The sequence below is a fragment of the Abrus precatorius genome, unplaced genomic scaffold (genome assembly GCF_003935025.1).
Source record: "Abrus precatorius isolate BTA unplaced genomic scaffold, Abrus_2018 Scaffold2, whole genome shotgun sequence".
In the NCBI taxonomy this organism is placed as follows: Eukaryota; Viridiplantae; Streptophyta; class Magnoliopsida; order Fabales; family Fabaceae; genus Abrus; species Abrus precatorius.
Window position 1 is genome coordinate 14,596,758 of NW_020874362.1, and position 21,671 is coordinate 14,618,428.

Genomic DNA, 21,671 nt, shown 5'->3' on the forward strand with positions numbered 1-21,671 from the left:
ATTAAAAAGTGATTAAATCTTTAAACAGGAACAAAACGCAATCAAAACTGAATGAAATAAAATTAAAAAATGAAATAATAATATTATATTAATATATTTTTTTATATTTTTAATTTTATTATTATTATTTAATTATTTTATTAATATTTATGTTTAATTATTTTTTTATAATAAATAAAAATTATTTAAATATAAATTATATTTTATTCGAAATTAAAATTTTATAAAAATATAATAAAAAAATAAAATAAATTTTTTTATATACTATATATATATATATATATATATATAAATAATAGAATCATATAATAAATAATTTAAATAATATAATTTTAAATAAATTATATATAATAATATATACTTTTTGTAACTTAATATGTATTTTATTTTTATTAGTATAAATTTTTTGAGTAAAATATTTATAAAAAAATTTTATATACCAGCTACACATCAACATACGTAAATATAAATATGTTAAATTTTAAATAATTATTTTCATGAATTTGACATAAATATAAATAGATTTTAAAAAAAAATATAGTTATTAATATACATTTAAAATTTAATAATTAATAAATATTTTAAAAAAACGAATAAATAAAAATTAAATTATTAATTAATTTATTAATTTATAATATATATATATATTTTAATATATTGTATTAGTAATATTTTTATATTATATTAATGTCATAATGTAGTTAATTTTATGTATATTTGTTAATTTAAAATAAAAATTAATAAAATAAATAAAATTAAATATTTTATAATTATTTTTAATTTAATAGTTATTATTATTGTCATTATATATATATATATAAAGTTTTATCACATTTTTTAATTAAGATAAAAGTTTATAAATATAAGTTATTTTAATTTAAATATAAATTTTATTAACTCTTACTATGTTCATATGTTATTTTTCTGCATTCTTAAATTTTATAATATAAATATTTTTTATCTATAATTTTTACAATAACTATTTATTTAATTTTTTAAATATAATATTTTTTTAACTGATTTAACAAATTTTGTAAGTATTATTTTTTGTTATCAATTTTATATATTTATTGTGATTTTATTTATTAAATATAAGATATCTTTACACAAACAAAATATAATTATTATTAAAAATAATTAAAATCTTTAATACTTAATTATAGTTATTAACATATATTTAAAATTCAATAATTTATAAATATTTACATAAATAAAAAATTAAATTATTAGATAATTTATCAATTTATATTTTATATATAAGTATATATTTTAATTTATTGTATTAGTAATATTTTTTTATATTATATTAATGTTATAGTGTTGTTAATTTGACCTGTATTTGTTAATTGAAAATAAAAAATTAATGAAATAAATAAAATTAAATATTTTGTAATTATTTTATTTTTATTTTAATTTAATAGTTGTTATTATTGTTATTATATATATATATGTATACATTTTATTGAATTTAAATTTATTTATTTTTTAAAATATAATAATTTTCTTTCAGCTGATTTAATAAATTGTGTAAATGTTATTTTTTGTGATTAATTTTATGTGTTTATTATGACTTTATTTATTAAATATAAGATGTCTTTAAACAAATAAAATATGATCTAAAAAAATTAAAATCTGTAATAATTTAATAATTTATAAAAAATAAATAAAAAATATAAATAAAAATTTATTTAATATGAAACATTTATAATTAGTGTTCAAATAATATTTTAAAAATTATTATATTTATTTAATAATTATCAATAACATAGATGAAAAGTAAAAAAATATGTAAACTAATTTGATAATAAAATATTTATATTTTCATTAATATTAAGAATTTTTTTTTTGTAACAGGCTTTGTTAACAGTTTTCAGACCAGGTCAGGTCAGACTGAAAATAAAACTTTTAACAGATATTAGGCCAGACTTAGGTTTAATAATTATGTTATTTAAAGTAAAGCCTGACCTGACCTGCCATGGCCTGTTTCATCCTTAAGAGCATAGCAAAGACTCAAATTTTTTCGCAAAAGCAGCTTAAAAAATGCGTTGATGACATTTCTATTTAATTCCTCACAAGATGCTAATTTTTGTTGTAGCAAACTGAGCCATCAACATTTAATTTGAACTTGCTGATTTGAAGAGGAGACCAACCAACTAGGAGCATTTAATTTGAACTGGCTGATTTGAGGAGGAGACCAACGAATTAGGAGTTTCTGTTTGCAAGTCTTGTGAGAAAAAAAGGAACAAAAATCTACTTCAAATTTAATAGAATTAACATAATTTTGGACTGATAATAAATTCCAAATAAATTCTTGGTAAAGATTTCTATTGTTAAAAATCCAGTCATTGCTATTTTACAAAAGAAGCCATATTGTAAAATCAAATTGAATGTTCTAATTATTGAAATAATCAAAAAACAAATTATTCAAATTGAAGTAAAGCCAACTATCTAAACCAATGCTAAAGAATGAACACTAGATTTTATAAACCAATGCCAACTATTCTAGATTTCTAAAGAAGAGCAAGCATAATAGATTCATGGTCTCTATAACATCTAGTGTAGATATTAGATGCTAAAAAGTCATTTATTCTTTTTTCTCATCTGTTAATCAATTTTTCAAAAAAACATCTTAATTCTAAGAGGCCCATGCCACTTTCTAAATTGCAGAAAACAAGCCAAAATTAGTTGAAATTGAAATTTTAGGTTTTGAAATTAGCTTATAGGTAGTTTAAGGAAAAAAATCCATTAGGGGTAGTATACCCACTAACCATATCAGGAGGGATTAAATTACTAATGAGAAGTTTTGTTTGTTCAGAAATAAAAGGAAAAAGTAGTGTAAGATCTTTTTCAGATTTAGGGATTGGTAAAATGTAACATCTCATTTTTCCATTAAAAAAAAAATGAAGTCTCTAATTATTGTTTTAAGTTTTATTAGTAAGAAAGAAGAATACAACTTACATTGTCATTCTCAAAGTTCAAGCCTCTATTTCTGAAACTCTTTCTCGATACAACTTGGAGGATAAAAAATTGCAAGAACGTTTATACCATGCATACAAAATCCAAGGGCCACATGGCAGAGACCATTCTTTTTCTCGGCTGCTTGATCAAAATGGATAAGAGAATGACTAGTATTTGAGCAAAAATAAAAAATTGAGACCAACTACACCCTTTCAACCCTTTTCACGTGAATATTAGCTTCGTAGTTCCCATTCTTATAAGCCCAAATCAATAGCTCTTAGGGACATGCAAAAATTTACTACACCAAAATTCAAATAGGATACAACCCACAAAATGTCAAAACGAAGGTATGCAACCGCATGCAACACAAGACTAAAATTTCCTAATTCTCGTTGCAAATGAGCATCCACCTGAAGCTATACTCAAGTGATACAAGGACCAGATTCTATGAAAGAAGCATGCACCCAACCATTCATGTTCTAAAATGTCCCTATTTTCAATAATTATTTCTCACTATCATCTCATTTGTAACACTCTAAATTTTTTCTTATTTTATAAATGATTATTGAATTATGTTAATCTCATTGCATTAGAAATAAATAGTACATATAGATTTGAGAATTAAAATTTTTTTTAGTAAAATTTATTGAAGTGGTTCTGATCGGTAAAAAATAAAGTAATATATAAAGATAAATATTCAAAAATCTATTTAATATTTTTAGACTATCTAAAATAGTTTTATATGAATTATAAGAGGCCTATAAATATCCAAAAATAGAAAATAAATAAAATTATAAAAAATGACTAAAATACCCCTAAAAACACCCAGAATGGAAGTTTATTTTGTACAAGCAAATGAAGGAAATGAATTAAAAATTTTTTATGATGGATATCCCATATATAGAGGTTATGGACGTGAAAGTATAGAGTCTAAAGATCAGGTATAGAAATTACCCAAAATTATCCAAAAAAAGGCCCAAAAATCAATTGTAAACGAAGGAAAGTAGGCTAGGAATAGTAGTAGGGAGCCATGTGACTCATTAGAATCCACATGAGACTAATCATGATTAAGGAATAAGGTTAATTATAATTTAATCCCAGCTGGATGGGTGTATTTCTCAAGAGCCAATGAAGTCAAGCTGAATCAACAAATTAATCTTTAAGGAGATAAGACTAATAATGAGTAATTTGTATTAATGATTAGATTAATTCTCATCCAAAATAGATCTAATTGAACCATAACCATGTCCATTGGGTTTAAACAAAATAAGTTTCAAAATTAATTGGAATGATTGGAATGGAACTTGAAAGGTTAGAATCCAATTAGAAGTACAAAATCTATCATGAATGAGCATTTTAGACTTTTACAAATGTGCACATGTGTAGGCTTGTGGAATGAGTTAAAAAGGGACCAAAATTTAATCCAAACACTTCTGAGAGAAGGGTGCAGCCTTGAGGTACCTTAGGGGAGGGCCAAAATCAAGACAATTTCTACTTAAAGACATGCATGCGAAAGGGAAGAACTTTCACTCATTTTTCATGCAAGCCTAAGGTGTTTTTCATTCTTCATCTCAATTCTCTCTAAACTTATCCAAGTTCATCTCAAACATTTCTCTTGCACCTTGTCACGACTCCTTTTATAAAGAACCAAAAACATTATTTCTATACCACATACTTATTTAAGATAGATAAATAATAGAGAATATAAGTATAAAATTCACTTCTTGTTTAAAATAAAACAAAGTTTCTTACAACAAATATCCAATGGAACAACATAATATTACATTTAGTTCATAATATTCAAAATACACAAAATTATACTACGTAGCTCCATCTACATGAGGTCTCAAAATATAAGAAAAAAAGACTTTGATGCAAAATTACTTGACTTTAGCTTCTAACATTTCTTCACTGGCCCTTCAGCCTGTGAAGTAGATGCAACACCTGCTACATCTGCTCATGTACCACCATACGATCATCGCAGTACACACGCACACAACGACATAGACAGATATGCAAGGGTGAGCATATAAAAAAAAATAAAATGAAATCGTATATATAGAGCAAAGTATTACTCACATCAACAGTCCTATGCATTACCAGCCCATCTAATGCATAACATGAAAAATAGTTTCCAACTGGTTTCACAGCCTAAGTAACCTAGAAGGAGTCGAATCGGTCCGGGAGTGACCCATTCCAGTATCTGGATTCAGACAGCACAATATAGCATAGCTCAGCATGCTCTACCATTACACGTTTACCCACCTAAATGTGTAACTTGGCTCTATAATGATGCAAGACATATATTTCAGCATGATGCAACACAACTAAAATCATTTCAACAGCTCAACTAAGACAAGTTTATAATAAATCAGCCAAATCTCAGTGTTATTAAATCAGTTATCAGCAGCTACAACATAGAAAAGTAACTTTCAAGTATTAAATCCTTTATATCTCAGCTTTTACCAAAGAGATCTAACAAAACTGACTCAAACCTTTCTTTAATAGCATATTAAACCGTTCAAAACATATTTCATAGACTAAAGTAAGCTTCCTTTATCTTAGAACGGTGATTCACTTCAGATCTATCGAATATTACTTGTTTTATCACAAGATTTATCGAAGATTTGACATTTAGAACAAAGTTTCTCCTAAGAACACCATGAACTTCTATGAGAAAGAGAAGGAGAAGAGAACCAAACGGTGAATCTAACTTTAAACTTAAAGAAACTAACTTCAAATCCCTTAGAACAGACGCAGAATCACAGATCTAAAGATAAATATAAGTTTAGGAGGGTTTAATATGAGAGAAAATGGTGGTATATGGCCTTGGAACCTTTGAGAACCTTGGATAGGAGTGAAGAAATGAAAATTTCGTGTGAAGCCTCTTTTTTATAATTTTTTTAAAATTCACTGTTCACCGCTAGAAACACTGTGCATGCATACTGTACACGTACTGTTTGTGTATGTGACATCAGGGTGACGTCACTGATGACATCATGGTACGTCACTGTTCACGTGACTGTTCACCTTTTTTTTTTAAAAATAATTTCAAACTCCATTTATATCTATTCTAATACCAAATAATCCTTTAATTAACATTTAACAAGTATAAAATATTATAGATTACTCAATAATAGATTACAAGTCTAACAATTCTCCCCTGAAAATAAATTTTTGTCCTTTAGAGAAAAGATGAAGGTACAATTCTCTCATTCTTTCCTCTAACTCCCATGTGACATCACCAGTTACTGGGTCCCAAACAACCTTTACTAACTGAATAGACTTGCCTATAAGTTCCTTAACTCTAGTATCCTCGATACGAGCAGTGTTACGTAAAATTTGAGAGAGATACTAACTAGCAAGTGCACTAGGTAGTTGTAGCAAGTAATAAAATTTGGAAATCAATGAGCCTAGTATGTAAAAACTGACTACTGGGTAAGTGTACCCATTATCAGAGTAGTATTGTGAAAAATAGAGTACTAATTGTTGTATCCGCAGGGACTGTTACTAAGAATTACTTCCATAATTGCGCAGTTGTTAATGAATATGAAAAATAAATTTTGTTGAGCTAAAAATAGAAGAATAATAAATTAAAAGGAACAGATTTCTTATGATAATAAATTATAGAAAAGTATGACTGAAGGTATTCAAGAGAAACAGACGAGTATCTAGATTGTAAATCTTCCTAAGTGTTAAAAAAAAATGTGAATAGTAAAACCATCTATGAACAATGTCGATGAACAGTAAAATCGCCTATGAATACTAAAACCGCGTATGAATAGTGAAATTGCCTATGTACAGTGATCGATGACATCATCAGTGACATCAGCATGACATCACATCTACATATAGTAAACGCATAGTACGTGTGCAAAATATTTTCAGCGTGAATAGTGACCACAAATAGTGTAACATTTTTGTTTTTGCTAAATGATTAATTTATTAATATAGTTCTAAGTTAAAGTATAGTTCTTGGTTTTTTTAAGGAAAATTGTGATAGAATTAACATGAGATACTTTAAATAAAATTATTAGGTATATTTTAAAGAAATTTTTCGTAATTTTTAATTTTAAAATTTTTAAGTTTCAAAACAGTATGCATTTGTACTTGTTAAAATTACGGTATAAAGCTAAAAATAATATTTTATTTTAAAATAATAATAATAAAAAAATATAAAAATTTATATTTTATTTATAAATATTATTTTGTAATTAATGAACATTTTTGGATTTTCTGGTTAATTTTAGGTAAATTATATGCTCGAGCAGAAATTGTGTGTAAAAATTTTGGACACCAACTAAAGAATCAATAGTGTCAAAAATCATTTTATAATTATGTTTAATATATTTTATGATTATTTTTAAATTTTGGGATTTTTATCTAATTATTTCAATTAATTACAAAAAAATTAGTGAAAATTTTAATATTATATTATTATTTTCACTATTTAAGATAAGATCAATGCATCCAATTCATTTTCTTCTCTCTTGGCTACCGTAGAGTGCTCTTCTTCTCCTTCCAAAAGTTTTGAAACTTCTTTTACTCTAATCTTTTGATTTTCCAAGTAAGTTCATTAAAAATTTTTAATATTTCACCTATTTTTATCATTTTGAGCACTTTGAACCGATTAAATTTTTTATTTTTTCCCTCTTTTTAGGTGCTGGAACAGTGGCATGAGGGTGAGATTTTGTCCAAAAATTTTGTTTCTAAATTACGTTTTAATTAGCTTAATCCTTCTATATTTTATAATAAATAATTTTGGTGCTTTTTATTTTGTTAAAAATGCATTTGGGGGTTCAAAACCCTTGGTCTAGAGGTGCTGTCCCAAGAGTGTTATGAGGGAAAAATAATTATTTTTAATCACCTTTAGGCTTATAGTATTCCATTTACATCATAGAAAATAATTGTAAGACCTGTAAGCCATTTTTTTTGCAAAAATTAGAAAATGATAGTTTTAACTCACTAGTAGAGGGTTGGGTGATTAATGCCTCTTAACATTGATCATGACTATGTGTGATTATTTGGTTAGGATCGTGATTTGAGAAGTGGTGAAAGAGGACGTTGGTGAGAAAAATCGGTATACACTTCAAGGTAAGGGAGGACATATCTATTTTCAAGGGTGTAGTAGAAAAACGTTGGGAGATGAGGTGTTTTATTCCTTGCTATGTATGTATAAATTATTTGAAGGAATTTATAATTATTTCTGTACTTAGTGTACAATTGTTTGATATTCCTTTTTTGAGATTGATTTTATATGTGATGATGCTTTTATGATAATTGTTTGTTGAATTCAGTATAAATAATTGATTGCCTAAAATAGTTGTGGAATGAACTATCATTTATGTGGAGTGAGCATATAGAAGGTATGTTGAAAGTTAAAAAGAATTTGAGAATTGTGAAATAAAGATATATAAAAAAAAGGGAAAAATTTGAGATAAAATTTGATGGGTTTTGAAAAAAGTGTTTTAGAAATTGATAAATAGAATTGTGGTTAATTTTCTTCTTAAGAAAATGATTTTTTTTTAAAAATCTTCTTTAATTTCAAGTGGTTTGATCAAAATTTATTTAATAATTTTTATATATTTAAAGTATAGCTATATACATATTTAAATAATTTAAAGTATTTTAATTTATTTTAAAGTATTATTTTAAATGAGTATTTTGAAATGTGGTGATAATTGGGAAAAGGTATTTGAGAGCCATTGAAATAGCTGAAAAGTTGTGAAATGTGATAGTGGTGAGTCTTTGCTTAAAATTAGAAGTGCATTAGAATTTTCTGGCTGTTTTGCAGAGAGAAGAAAATTTGGAAATATCTGAATTATAAAGGAAACTCTGCCGGATTATCGGTGGAATTTTGAAACATGTGTTGTTGATTAAAAAGAAATGTTTAATACCTAATTAAAATACTAAAATTAGGTTCATGCATCATAAGCATGTAATGATAATGGTGTTGGATAGGAAGTATACGAAATCTAGGGGAGACTCCAGGTTAGTCTTAGGGATAGTCAGGTGTGATTGAGCCGGGCAAAGGCCAGGGCTCGCAACCCTGTGCTGTCGGTTCTCACTGCAAAACTGGATTGTCCTGACAGAACCCGATGGATTCTCAGAATCAGTTGAGCTATCCTTTGAAACTATCTGATGAGATGGTTATGACCAAAAATGGTTGGTGGCAGTGAACTCCTGATCCTTCCTAGAAAGAAAGAAAGGAAGAAAAAAATAGTTTGGGCCCACATGCATGTGTCAGTATAGCAATTAACTAGGTGATTGATGAATCCATATTTTTACTGATATTTTAGCATAATTCTAGCTCATTTAATAAGGAAAATATATGAAGAAAGCAGAAAAACTCAGAAAAAGAGAATGATTGAAAGTTTTATTTCAATTTGTAGTTATTTTCGCATTTGTAAAAATTATGCTTAGTTCTTAAGGAATTTATCTTGTTTTTGAAGGAATAATCTGAGCAAAAGTCATGGAAATGGATTATCAATGGAAAGGAAGAGGAAGAATGGCAATGTTGGACTCTAAAATACAAGAATTATGGGATGCAGCCTGGGCGTGATCACTATTGTTAGTGAAAGTGATCATTCCAGAGCCTAAAGGAGAAGAAGAGCCTGTGCGTAATCACTTTTATTTACAAGAGTGAGCGTTGCCAGTGTGCGTTATCACTTTCGCCAACAAAAGTGAGCGTTCCAGAGAAGACTCCATTCCTGATGAGCTGTGCGTTGTCACTTTCGCCAACGAAAGTGAGCGTTCCAGAGGCAATTGTATCAGGACAGCTTGCGCGTGGTTACTATTACTCACGAAAGTGATCACGCGCAGCCCTTGACCTCCTGCGTTGCCACTATTATGAATAAAAGTGAATATTCCAGAGAAGCCTTCAACTCTGCAAGTTGCGCGTGGTTACTCTTGCTCTTGAAAGTGAACACGCGCACTACATAAAGCTTCTGCGTGGTTACTCTTGTGAAGAAAAGTGACAACGCGCAGAACTGGGGTTTCTATATATACATGATTGAAGCGCGAAAACTGGGATCTTTTGCTCATTTTCTGTTTTGTTAGTTAGATTATCGTTGAGAGAGAGTGGAGAGAAGATTGGGGTCGAAGCTTGAAGCTCCAAGAAGAGGGATCGGATTGGAGCTCGTGGCCATGGCTGCTCTGCATTCTTCTTCATCTTCTTCTTCTTCTTTCTCTGTTTTTGTTGCAATGTGTGCTTAATTTCCCATAGTTAGGGGTTTATGGAACTCGAATTGATGTATTGATTCGACTTTATCTTCTGAACTTTAAGTTCTTGGATTAATTGAGTTGTTAATTCTGCTTTTCATGCAATCTTTGAATGGAAATTCATTTGATTAATCAAGAGGAATCTTTACCAATGGGAATTGGATTGTTTGCTCCGATCTGAATTGGCAACCAGAGTTTAGGGATTTCTTAGGGATAAGGAGACCTAATTCTGCAATCTTATAGTTCTAATTCTTAATGCAACCTGAAATTGAATTTCACCTAAGGGATTAGGGAGGTTTAGTGGATTGTTAGGGTCAATGAGTTAAGGAATTAACCTTTGGCTAGGTATATGTGAAACTGATTGTCAATTATACAATTACTTGAATGTTCAGAAGATCTAATTGGATTGATATTGATATTCTTGTGAAGTGAATTCCTAACTATCCTTCATTGCTATTTCATTTCATCACAAATCTTATACTCTGTTTTTCTGCAAGTTCTTTGCTTTAATTGCTTTGGTTTACTGCTGTTATATGTTACAAATCTCATTCCAAAATTCGTATGGCTCAAATGTTTATTTTTCTGTGAAGTGATAATTGAGTTCCTAATTCCCTGTGGAGACGATACTTGGATCTTAAATTTACTCATTACTTGCTGCAATCCTAGTGCACTTGCTAGTGTTTAGATTGCAAACAACAAGTTTTTGGCGCCATTGCCGGGGAATTTGAGTTTCAATAAATTGGGTTAGAAATGTGAGTTGCCTCTCACAAAGCGCTTCTTTAATGTCATTAGCTTGACATTAAATGTTTCTCACTCAAGAAAAACCAGTTTCATGCATGATATGTTCCTTGTAAACTCCTCTCCATGATAGATCTTCAATCTTTGGCCATTGACCTTGAATTCTCTTCCTGTTTTCAGATCTTCTATAAGAATTGCTCCAACGGGAGAAGTTTCCTTAATTAAAAATGGTCCAGACCATCTAGATTTTAGTTTCCCTGGAAACAATTTTAATCTTGAATTGAATAATAGTACTTGTTGGCCAGGTCTGAAATCTTTTTGCAGAATAAATTTGTCATGGATCCTCTTGGTTCTTTCTTTGTACAACTTTGCATTCTCATAAGCTTGTTGTCTGAATTCTTCCAATTCATACAACTGTAAAACTCTCTTCTTTCCATCACTTGACAAATCAAAGTTAAGCCACTTGGTAGCCCAATATGCTCTGTGCTCCAGCTCTAGAAGTAAGTGACAGGCCTTTCCAAATACTAGCTGATATGAAGACATACCAATTGGAGTTTTAAAAGCAGTTCTATATGCCCACAGTGAGTGATAACCACGTCGCAATGGTATCAAACAAGCTAGATTTTCTCAAAAATTTATGCAATACAAGAAGCAAACCTAGGTCATCTCTCAAGGACATAAAATGCATTTTATTTTTAGTTCCATCATGCAATTTCAAATTAGATTGGGGGAGGATTTGTTTTGAATTTAAACGACAAAATAACAAAAATAAAAATTAAGGATTATGAAATTCAACCAATTCAAGATCTCAATCCCTACAATGCAATTCTCGTCGTTCATACAAATATGATCCCAACGAATTTCCCATCACACTAATTCAATGCGCATCAACAACCCTAAAATCTAAATCTAGATTATGAATTCCATCAAAACAAGAACCGCAATCGCAAACCCAATGCTTTAAAAAAATTTAGAACAATTGATTGATTAAATTAGGTGAATCCAATTAATTCAAATCTGAAATTAACCTATTCTTTCTATTTAGGATGCAACGAAAATTCCATATCATGAAAAACGTAATTAACCTAATTAGAAAAGAGGAAGGAAAGGAGGAATTCGATAAAACCTATTTTGAAACTCGAATGCAATGTAGTTTTTGAAACCTTGAACCGGTTGATGAATTAGCCTTGCTTCATAATCATGTTGCTCGACCAATTAGAGAAGGGGATGAAGTTTCTGAAAATAAAAGAGAGGGAGACGAGAGGAATCCTTACGAAAGCTTTTATTTAAAAATTCTGAAAATTAAGGCAAAAAAGAGGGAAGAATATCCCCACACGAAATCATAAACCCTATTTAAAGACAAAATAATTGAGCTTAATTAAGGCCCAGCTTCCTAACGAGGTTCCTAAAACCCTAATTAAGTAATGTTAACAATAAAACCAAATTCTGAAAAATTCATTACAGGACCGCAACATTGTGACGCATTTTTGGGCCTGAAGATGTTCAAAATGGGCTTTTATTGCAACAGATAAGTTGTAGATATCTCTCTTATCTTTCCAGGGACACCAATTTTGTCCAATTCCGAGTAGTGTAGCTCCAGATATGGTCTTTTCAAGAAACTGTGTCAAAACAAGAATTTATGGCGGGAATTAAGAAAGATTTAAATTTAAATCCTAAATGACTTACCAACACAAATCTAAACTAACACATCAAAATAATATACTAAAAAGACTCAATTAAATCGAAAACATAGAGAGAAAGATGTATTAAAATATGACTATCAGTGAGTCATCCAGTTTCTTTGACCAATCCTTCCTTGAACTGTTCACTACTTTCTCTAGAATTTGCTTGATCTCTCTATTTGAAACCTCCACTTGTCCACTTGTTTGTGGATGGTATGGAGTAGCAACCTTATGCTTCACACCATATTTCATTAATATAGCTTCAAGATACTTGTTGTAGAAGTGAGTACCTCCATCACTTATCAGCACTCTAGGCACACCAAATCTTGAAAAAATGTTCTTTCTTATAAAAGAAATCACTACCTTTGCATCATTTGATCTGGTGGGAATTGCTTCTACCCATTTAGACACATAATCCACTGCAACTAGAATGTATTCGTGTGAGAATGATGGGGTAAATGGTCCCATGAAATCAATCCCCTATACATCAAATGGTTCCACTTCTAGGATGTTGGTTAATGGCAGCTCATGTCTTCCTGAAATATTTCCAGTTCTTTGACATTTATCACAGTTTTCCACATACTTCTTGGCATCTTTGAAGAGTGTAGGCCAAAAGAAACCTGCTTGCAAGACTTTTGCAACAGTCCTTGAACTTGCATGGTGGCCTCCATATTCTGAATTGTGACAATGCCATAGTATCTCAGCTTGCTCACTTTGTGGAATGTATCTTCTAATTAACCCATCTATTCCAATTTTGAACAGATATGGGTCTTCCCACACATAGAATTTGCTGTCATATAAGAACTTCTTCTTTTGCTGCCAAGTAAACCTCTTTGGAATGAATTGAGTGGCTTTAAAATTTGCAATGTCAGCAAACCAAGGCATGTTTTCCACTGCAAACAGCTTTTCATCTGGAAATTCTTCATTTATTTCCAATAATTCAATGGTTAAACTCTCCAAAGGAAGTCTGAACAAGTGGTCTGCTACACAATTTTCTTTTCCTTTCTTGTCTTTGATTTCTAGCTCAAATTCTTGGAGTAGCGAAATCCATCTTAATAACCTGGGTTTTGTATCCTGTTTTGTCAAAAGGTATTTAAGAGCAGCATGATCAGTGTATACAATCACTTTTGAACCCATTAAATATGGTCTAAACTTATCAAAAGCATGTACAACAGCTAAAAGTTCTTTTTCTGTTGTTGTGTAATTCACTTGTGCAGGATTTAACACTTTGCTTGAATAATAGATAGCATGTAATTTCCTATCTTTTCTCTATCCTAACACAGCACCCACTGCACTATCACTTGCATCACACATGAGTTCAAAAGGTAATTTCCAATCTGGTTTTGCAAGAATAGGTGCAGAAATCAGTTTCTCTTTTAAAACAGAAAATGCATGCAAACAATTATCATCAAATATGAAATCTGCATCTTTTATAAGTAAATTACTCAAGGGTTTAGCAATCTTAGAAAAATCTTTTATGAATCTTCTATAAAAACCAGCATGTCCTAAAAAACTTCTAACTCCCTTAACATTGATAGGTGGAGGCAATTTACTAATGATTTCTATCTTAGCTTGGTCCACCTCCATTCCTTTCTCTGAAATTTTGTGACCAAGGACAATGCCTTCTTGTACCATGAAATGGCACTTCTCCCAATTCAACACAAGGTTAGTATCTTGACATCTCTGCAAAACAGTGGATAGATTAGCTAAACAATCATCAAAAGAATCACCAAAAACAGAGAAATCGTCCATGAACACTTCTATGATGTTTTCTACTAAATCAGAAAAAATAGAAAGCATGCATCTTTGGAAAGTGGCAGGGGCATTACACAGACCAGATGGCATTCTCCTATATGCAAAGACTCCAAATGGACATGTAAATGTAGTTTTCTCTTGATCCAAAGGATCCACAACTATTTGATTATATCCTGAATACCCATTAAGAAAACAATAAAATGAATGTCCAACAAGTCTTTCTAGCATTTGATCTGCAAATAGTAGTGGGAAATGGTATTTTCTGGTTGCATTATTTAATTTCCTATAGTCTATGCACATTCTCCATCCAGTCACAGTCCTAGTAGGGACAAGTTCATTCTTTTCATTAGGTACAACTGTCATACCACCTTTCTTTGGAACAACTTGGACTGGACTTACCCAATTGCTGTCAGAAATAGGGTATATTATTCCTGCATCTAACAGCTTCATGACCTCTTTTTTAACTACCTCTTTCATGGCTGGGTTTAACCTCCTTTATGGCTACATAACAGGTTTAAAATTCTCTTCAAATAAAATTCTGTGCTTACAAAATGAGGGATTTATACCTTTCAGATCTGCAATACTCCAGCCAATTGTAGATTTGTGTTCTCTTAAGATTCTTAACAATTTTTCCTCTTGTTCTTCCTTAAGTTCATTGTTGATGATGACTGGATTTTCATGTTTCTCATCCAGAAATGCATACCGCAGGTGTGAAGGAAGTTGTTTCAATTCTAGCTTCTGCTTTTCTTCTTCTTTAGCGTCCTTTTTCAGCTCTTATTTCACTAAATTTTCTGCAGGTTTTTGCATCGGTAGAGCTTCCAATTGCTGCTGCATTTCCATGATATCTTCTTCATTCAGAGTTTCAGATTTGTCATTCCCTGCAGATATTATTTCTTCTAATACAGCAGTTTCATCAAATTCTTTCATATGGTGTTGTGTAATAAAAGCATCCAGTATATCTACCTTCATACATGTATTATCTTCAACTGGATATTTTAAAGCTTCAAACACATGAAATATTACCTTCTCATCTTGAACTCGAAGCATAATTTCACATTTTTGCACATCTATTAAAGCTCTCCCGGTTGCAAGAAATGGCCTCCCTAGGATCAAAGGAATGTTAGAATCCACTTCCATGTTCAGAATTACAAAATCTGCAGGAAAAATGAACTTGTCAACTTTAACTAATAAATCTTCAACAACTCCATATGGATAAGTGTATGATATATCAGCTAGCTGCAGTGTAATGTTGGTAGGCTTCACTTCCTTTATGCCAAGTTTCTGTAGAACAGCTAATGGCATCAGATTTATGCTTGCTCCCAAGTCACACAATGCTCTTCCCACAGTGCAGTTTCATATTTCACAAGGAATGCTAAATGATCCAGGATCTTTTAACTTTTGAGGAAGTTTTCTCTTAAGAATGGCACTGCACTCCTCTGTCAAAGGTACTGTTTTGTCATGGTCTAGCTTCCTTTTTCTGGAAAGTAGTTCTTTCATGAACTTTGCATATGAAGGCATTTGCTCCAAAGCTTCTGCAAAAGGAATGTTAATTTGTAATTTCTTAAAGACATTCATAAACCTTTCGAATTGTTCCTCTTGTTTAGGATTTTGGACTCTTTGAGGATAAGGCAGCCTCTTGTATTTTTCTGGGTCTATTGGCTTACAAGCTTCCTCAAAGAGTTGCTTTTTTGTTTTCCTTTCAGAATTCATGGGAACTTTTTCTTTTTCTTCTAAATGGTCTTTCTTCAATAGTTTAAAATTTCCTTGTTGCAGATCTTGTTCAATTTTTCTCTCTACTACATCATTTACTTTCTTTTCTTCTGGTTTAGGACTTGCAACTACAGCTCCACTTCTTGTAGTTATAGCTTGACATTGATCCTTAGGATTGATTACTGTATTACTTGGAAATCTTCCTTCATCCTTGCTGGATAGTTGTTCAGCTAATTGTCCAATCTGTGTCTCTAGTTTCTTCATGGAAGCTTCTTGGTTTTTGAAGCTTGTTTGAGTCACCTTCATGAATTGCAGCATAGTTTCTTCCATCTCAGTCAACCTCTCATTCATAGGTCTGGAAAATTTCTGATTTCCTTGAGGTTGAGTGGATGAATTCCTCTGAAAATAAGGCTGTTGTGTTGCTGGACCTGCATTAGAAAAAGGCAAATTTGAGTTAGAATTCTTTGCAGCAGAATATTGATTATTCCAATTAGAATACTGCTGAGTTCTATTATTCAAAAATTGAAATCCAGGGGGATATGATGGCTATTGTCTCTGAAAATTATTCATATAATTCACTTGCTCTTGTGGTTCACTTGTGGATGCCTCACATGCACCATTTACATTGGTTTCCTCCACAAAAATCACAACTTAGCTGACTGGTAGGCATACTCCCTGTTTGCAGATTGTTGATTTGTTGTGTTAAGGCAGCTAATTGTTCTGAAAACATTTGATTTTGTGGCTGATTTTGTGCAAGAAAAGTTTCCAGAACCTTAGCTTCATGACCAAAGTTTCTTCCTTGATTCCTTGAGTTTGAATTCTGATACATTGAAGATGCCATCATGTCAATAATCCTCTGAGCTTCTTCCAAGGACTTTGTATTTAATGAACCTCCAGCAGCAGCATCAACCATTGTTCTTGTTACTGCATTCATCCCATTATAAAAAGTTTCCAATTGCATCCAATCTGGAATACAATGATGTGGACACCTTCTTAGCAATTCTTTGTATCTTTCCCAAGCTTCATACAATGATTCTCCATCTTGCTGAACAAAGGATGTAATTTCTCCTCTCAGCTTAGCAGCTTTGGATGGAGGGAAGTACTTGGTTAGAAACCTGTTCACAAGTTCTGTCCAAGTTGTAATGCTTCCTTGTGGTTGAGCTTGTAACCAGCATTTTGCTCTATCTCTCAAGGAAAAAGGAAATAGTCTCAGTCTGATGGCTTCTTCACTAACCCCATTTATTCTTATGGTGTCACATAGTTGTAGAAAATTTGAAATATGTAGGTTAGAATCATCAGAATTTCCACCAGAAAACTGATCTTGTTGGACTAAGTGTAATAAGGCAGGTTTAATCTCAAAATGGTTGGCTTGAATAGTTGGCCTGATTATAGAAGAGTTAAAACCTTGCATGTTAGGAATTACATAGTCCCCTAATGTTCTAATTCTATTTTGTTCTGCCATCTCTATTTCTGAATTTAGTTGTCTCAAAGATGTAGGTGTTCTTTTCACTCTAGGATTGTTCTAAAATTCTGGAGAATGGACAGCTTCTAATTCACTATCACTCCCTATGACTTTTTCTGCTCTAGACTCTTTTCTCAATCTCCTTAAGGTTATGTCTATGTCAGGATCAAAGACTAGAGTTGATTTGTTTTTGTTTTTGCCACGTATATACAAATCAAAATGAAGCAAAAGTAAACTACAAGTTAGTATTCAGAACTGCACCACGAAAATTATGCAGCAAATATCAGTAAAAGTAATTGAAACACAAGTTTAAAAGCCGCAGAATTATGCAGAATGGACAAAATGTCTAACTACAGACTAATACTACAGAAATTCAGAGAAACAAAATACTCAATCTAGCTATTCTTATGTTACTAATGATATTGAAACTCAAATTCCCCGGCAACGGCGCCAAAAACTTGTTGTTTGCAATCTAAACACTAGCAAGTGCACTAGGATTGCAGCAAGTAATGAGTAAATTTAAGATCCGAGTATTGTCTCCACAGGGAATTAGGAACTCAATTATCACTTCACAGAAAAATAACCATTTGAGCCATACAAATTTGGGAAGAGAGTTGTATCATATAAAACCAATAATCAGAGCAATCAAAAGTAAAGAACTTGCAGAAAAACAGAGTATAAGATTTGTGATGAAATGAAATAGCAATGAAGGATAGTTAGGAATTTACTTCATAAGAATATCAATATCAATCCAATTAAATCCTCTGAACATTCAAGCAATTGAATAATTGACAATCAGTTTCACATATACCTAGCCAAAGGTTAATTCCTTAACTCATTGACCCTAACAATCCACTAAACCTCCCTAATCCCTTAGGTGAGATTCAATTTCAGGTTGCATTAAGAATTAGAACTATAAGATTGCAGAATTAGGTCTCCTTATCCCTAAGAAATCCCTAAACTCTGGTTGCCAATTCAGATCGGAGCAAACAATCCAATTCCCATTGGTAAAGATTCCTCTTGATTAATCAAATGAATTTCCATTCAAAGATTGCATGAAAAGCAAAATTAACAACTCAATTAATCCAAGAACTTAAAGTTCAGAAGATAAAGTCAAATCAATACATCAATTCGAGTTCCATAAACCCCTAACTATGGGAAATTAAGCACACATTGCAACAAAAATAGAGAAAGAAGAAGAAGAAGAAGATGAAGAAGAATGCAGAGCAGCCATGGCCACGAGCTCCAATCCGATCCCTCTTCTTGGAGCTTCAAGCTTCGACCCCAATCTTCTCTCCACTCTCTCTCAACGAGAATCTAACTAACAAAACAGAAAATGAGCAAAAGACCCCTAGTTTCGCGCTTCACTCATATATTTATAGAAACCCCAGTTCTGCGCGTTGTCACTTTTCTTCACAAGAGTAACCACGCAGAAGCTTTATGTAGTGCGCGTGTTCACTTTCAAGAGCAAGAGTAACCACGCGCAACTTGCAGAGTTGAAGGCTTCTCTGGAACATTCACTTTAATTCATAAGAGTGGCAACGCAGGAGGTCGAGGGCTGCGCGTGATTACTTTCGTGAGTAATAGTAACCACGCGCAAGCTGTCCTGATACAAGTGCCTCTAGAACGCTCACTTTCGTTGGCGAAAGTGACAACGCGCAGCTCATCAGGAATGAAGTCTCTCTGGAACGTTCACTTTCGTTGGCGAAAGTGATAACGCACACTGGCAACGCTCACTCTTGTAAATAAAAGTGATTACGCACAGGCTCCTCTTCTCATTTAGGCTCTGGAATGATCACTTTCACTAACAATAGTGATCACGCCCAGCTTACATCCCATAATTCTTGTATTTTGGAGTCCAACATTGCCATTCTTCCTCTTCCTTTCCATTGATAATCCATTTCCATGACTTTTGCTCAGATTATTCCTTCAAAAACAAGATAAATTCCTTAAGAACTAAGCATAAATTCTACAAATGCGAAAATAACTACAAATTGAAATAAAACTTTCAATCATTCTCTTTTTCTGAGTTTTTCTGCTTTCTTCATATATTTTCCTTATTAAATGAGCTAGAATTATGCTAAAATATCAGTAAAAATATGGATTCATCAATTAAGTTAATCTAACAAGCAAAAATTAACTTTAGCATCCCAATTAAAATTAAGCATCTTAATGGGCTCCAATCTCTATCCCTAAGATTAAGCAATCTCAAAGATTAATCAAAAATAAGCAATTTTGGATTAGAATTTCGTTTGGGTAATTTAGGGTTCATTAAGCAATGTTCCCTTCATGCAAATTTCATTTCATTCAGAGATTGGGTTAATAAATCCAAGGAAAGAAAGAGTAATATTTCCATTAAACCCAAGAATTCAAGGACCATGTGAGTTGACTAGGAATTACAAGAGAATTTAACCCTCCATATGGATAGGCTTCACAAATGAAAGAAGGGAATGCAGAAACGTAAACAACATTAATGTAAACTCAATGAGAATCAAAGGGAAATTGGAAATTAAAACCTATAATGGACCCCTGGCTCTCACCCAAGGCTCCAAAGCTCTAAAAAGAAAAATGTCCTAATTTGGCAAAGGAAATGAAAGAAAAATCAAAACAATATCCCTTGTACCCTAATTCCTAAAATCTATATATAGTGGAGGATATGTCAGCAAAGTGCCCACTTTTGCCTTTGAAAGTGTCCACTTTGGCTCTTGAGAATGTCCACGCATATCTACGTTGGCTTGCAAATTCTCTTGAGTTGCCACTTTTCATGCTGAAAGTAGCTACTTTGGACACGTGTAGCCACTATAAAAGGCAATAGTGTCCACACACATATTGCTTCCCAAACGGCGTCCCTGGAGCTTTCTGGAGTTGCTACTATGAAGGTTGAAAGTGACTACTTTGGACCCTTTAATGCCCAGTGTCACACTTTTTACAACTGTTATTGCAATGAAGGTAAACTGACTAGCAAGTGTACTAGTGTTGTTGTAGTAAGTTATAAAAAATCTTAGAATCAAATTGAGTTCCAAGTATCGTCATCAGGGAATAAAGTTATCAATTACCACTTCACAAGATCACAATTAGTTGAGCTTTACAAATTTCAGATGGAATTGGTATGAATGTATCAAAAATGAAATTAGAAAGTAAAACAGAACAGTTAGTACAAAAGTATATAGTAAACAGATGTAGAAAGAGTAGTTAGGAAATTGTTTCACCAAAACTTCAACATTGAATTAATAAAGTTCTGAACTTTTAAGCATTTAGATGGAATGACAATCAGTTTCACGTTATATTAATCAAAGGACAATCCCTTGCCTTAATGAATCTAACATCTAATCAAATCACTCTAATCGCTTAGATCTAATCCAATCAAATGCTGCATTAAGTTTGAGAAACCAAAAGATTGCAAGATTAAGATATCTTATCCCTAAGAAACCAATAACCTTGGCAATTAATTCAGATCTGAGAAACAAATTCAATTCCCATTAATAAGAGTTCCTCTTTGATTAGTTGATCAAATTTCCATTCAATCACTACTTTAACAGCAGAATCAATCACTCAATCCAATCCAAAACTCAAAGTTCAGATCCAAAATCAATTCAACATTTCCATTTCAGATTCACAATTCCTAACCACAAAGAGTTTAGGTAAACATTACAAAAAGAGAAGAGAAGAGCAGAAGAGAATGAACAAAGAAGAAACATCTTCAAGCGAATCTCCAATCTGATCCCTCAAGAAATGAAGCTTGGTGTTCGTTCTCAATCTCCCTCTCTGACTCTCTCAACAACAAAAACAAATGGAAAATAAAAAATGAACAAAAAAATCCCTAAATTCCTGAGCTAACTGCCTTTTATAGAATTCCCGCTTTGCTGGCGTGATCACTTTTTCCAGCAATAGTAATCACGTAGAAGCTAATTCTTCATTTTCACTTGCGCGTGTTCACTTTTGCTGGTGATAGTAGCCACGCGCACTTCAAAGTGTTCACTTTTGTTGAAAATAGTAGCCACGCAGAAGCTTCCCTTACTAATGTCATGCGCGTGTTCACTTCTGCTAGAAATAGTGAACACGCAGAAGCTACCTTTTTGCGTGTGTTCACTTTTGTGGATAATAGTGAACACGCGCAGTCACTCTTCTTGGAGGACTCTCTGGAA

The 21,671-nt window shown here is 31.7% G+C and overlaps 1 non-coding gene across 1 annotated transcript; it reads left to right on the forward strand.

The window, feature by feature from the left end:
• The first annotated feature begins 17,035 nt into the window (after positions 1 to 17,035).
• On the forward strand, positions 17,036 to 17,142 carry LOC113860480. Its single transcript, XR_003503932.1, has one exon. It is a non-coding gene; the product is annotated as a small nucleolar RNA R71 (small nucleolar RNA).
• Positions 17,143 to 21,671: the final 4,529 nt, after the last annotated feature.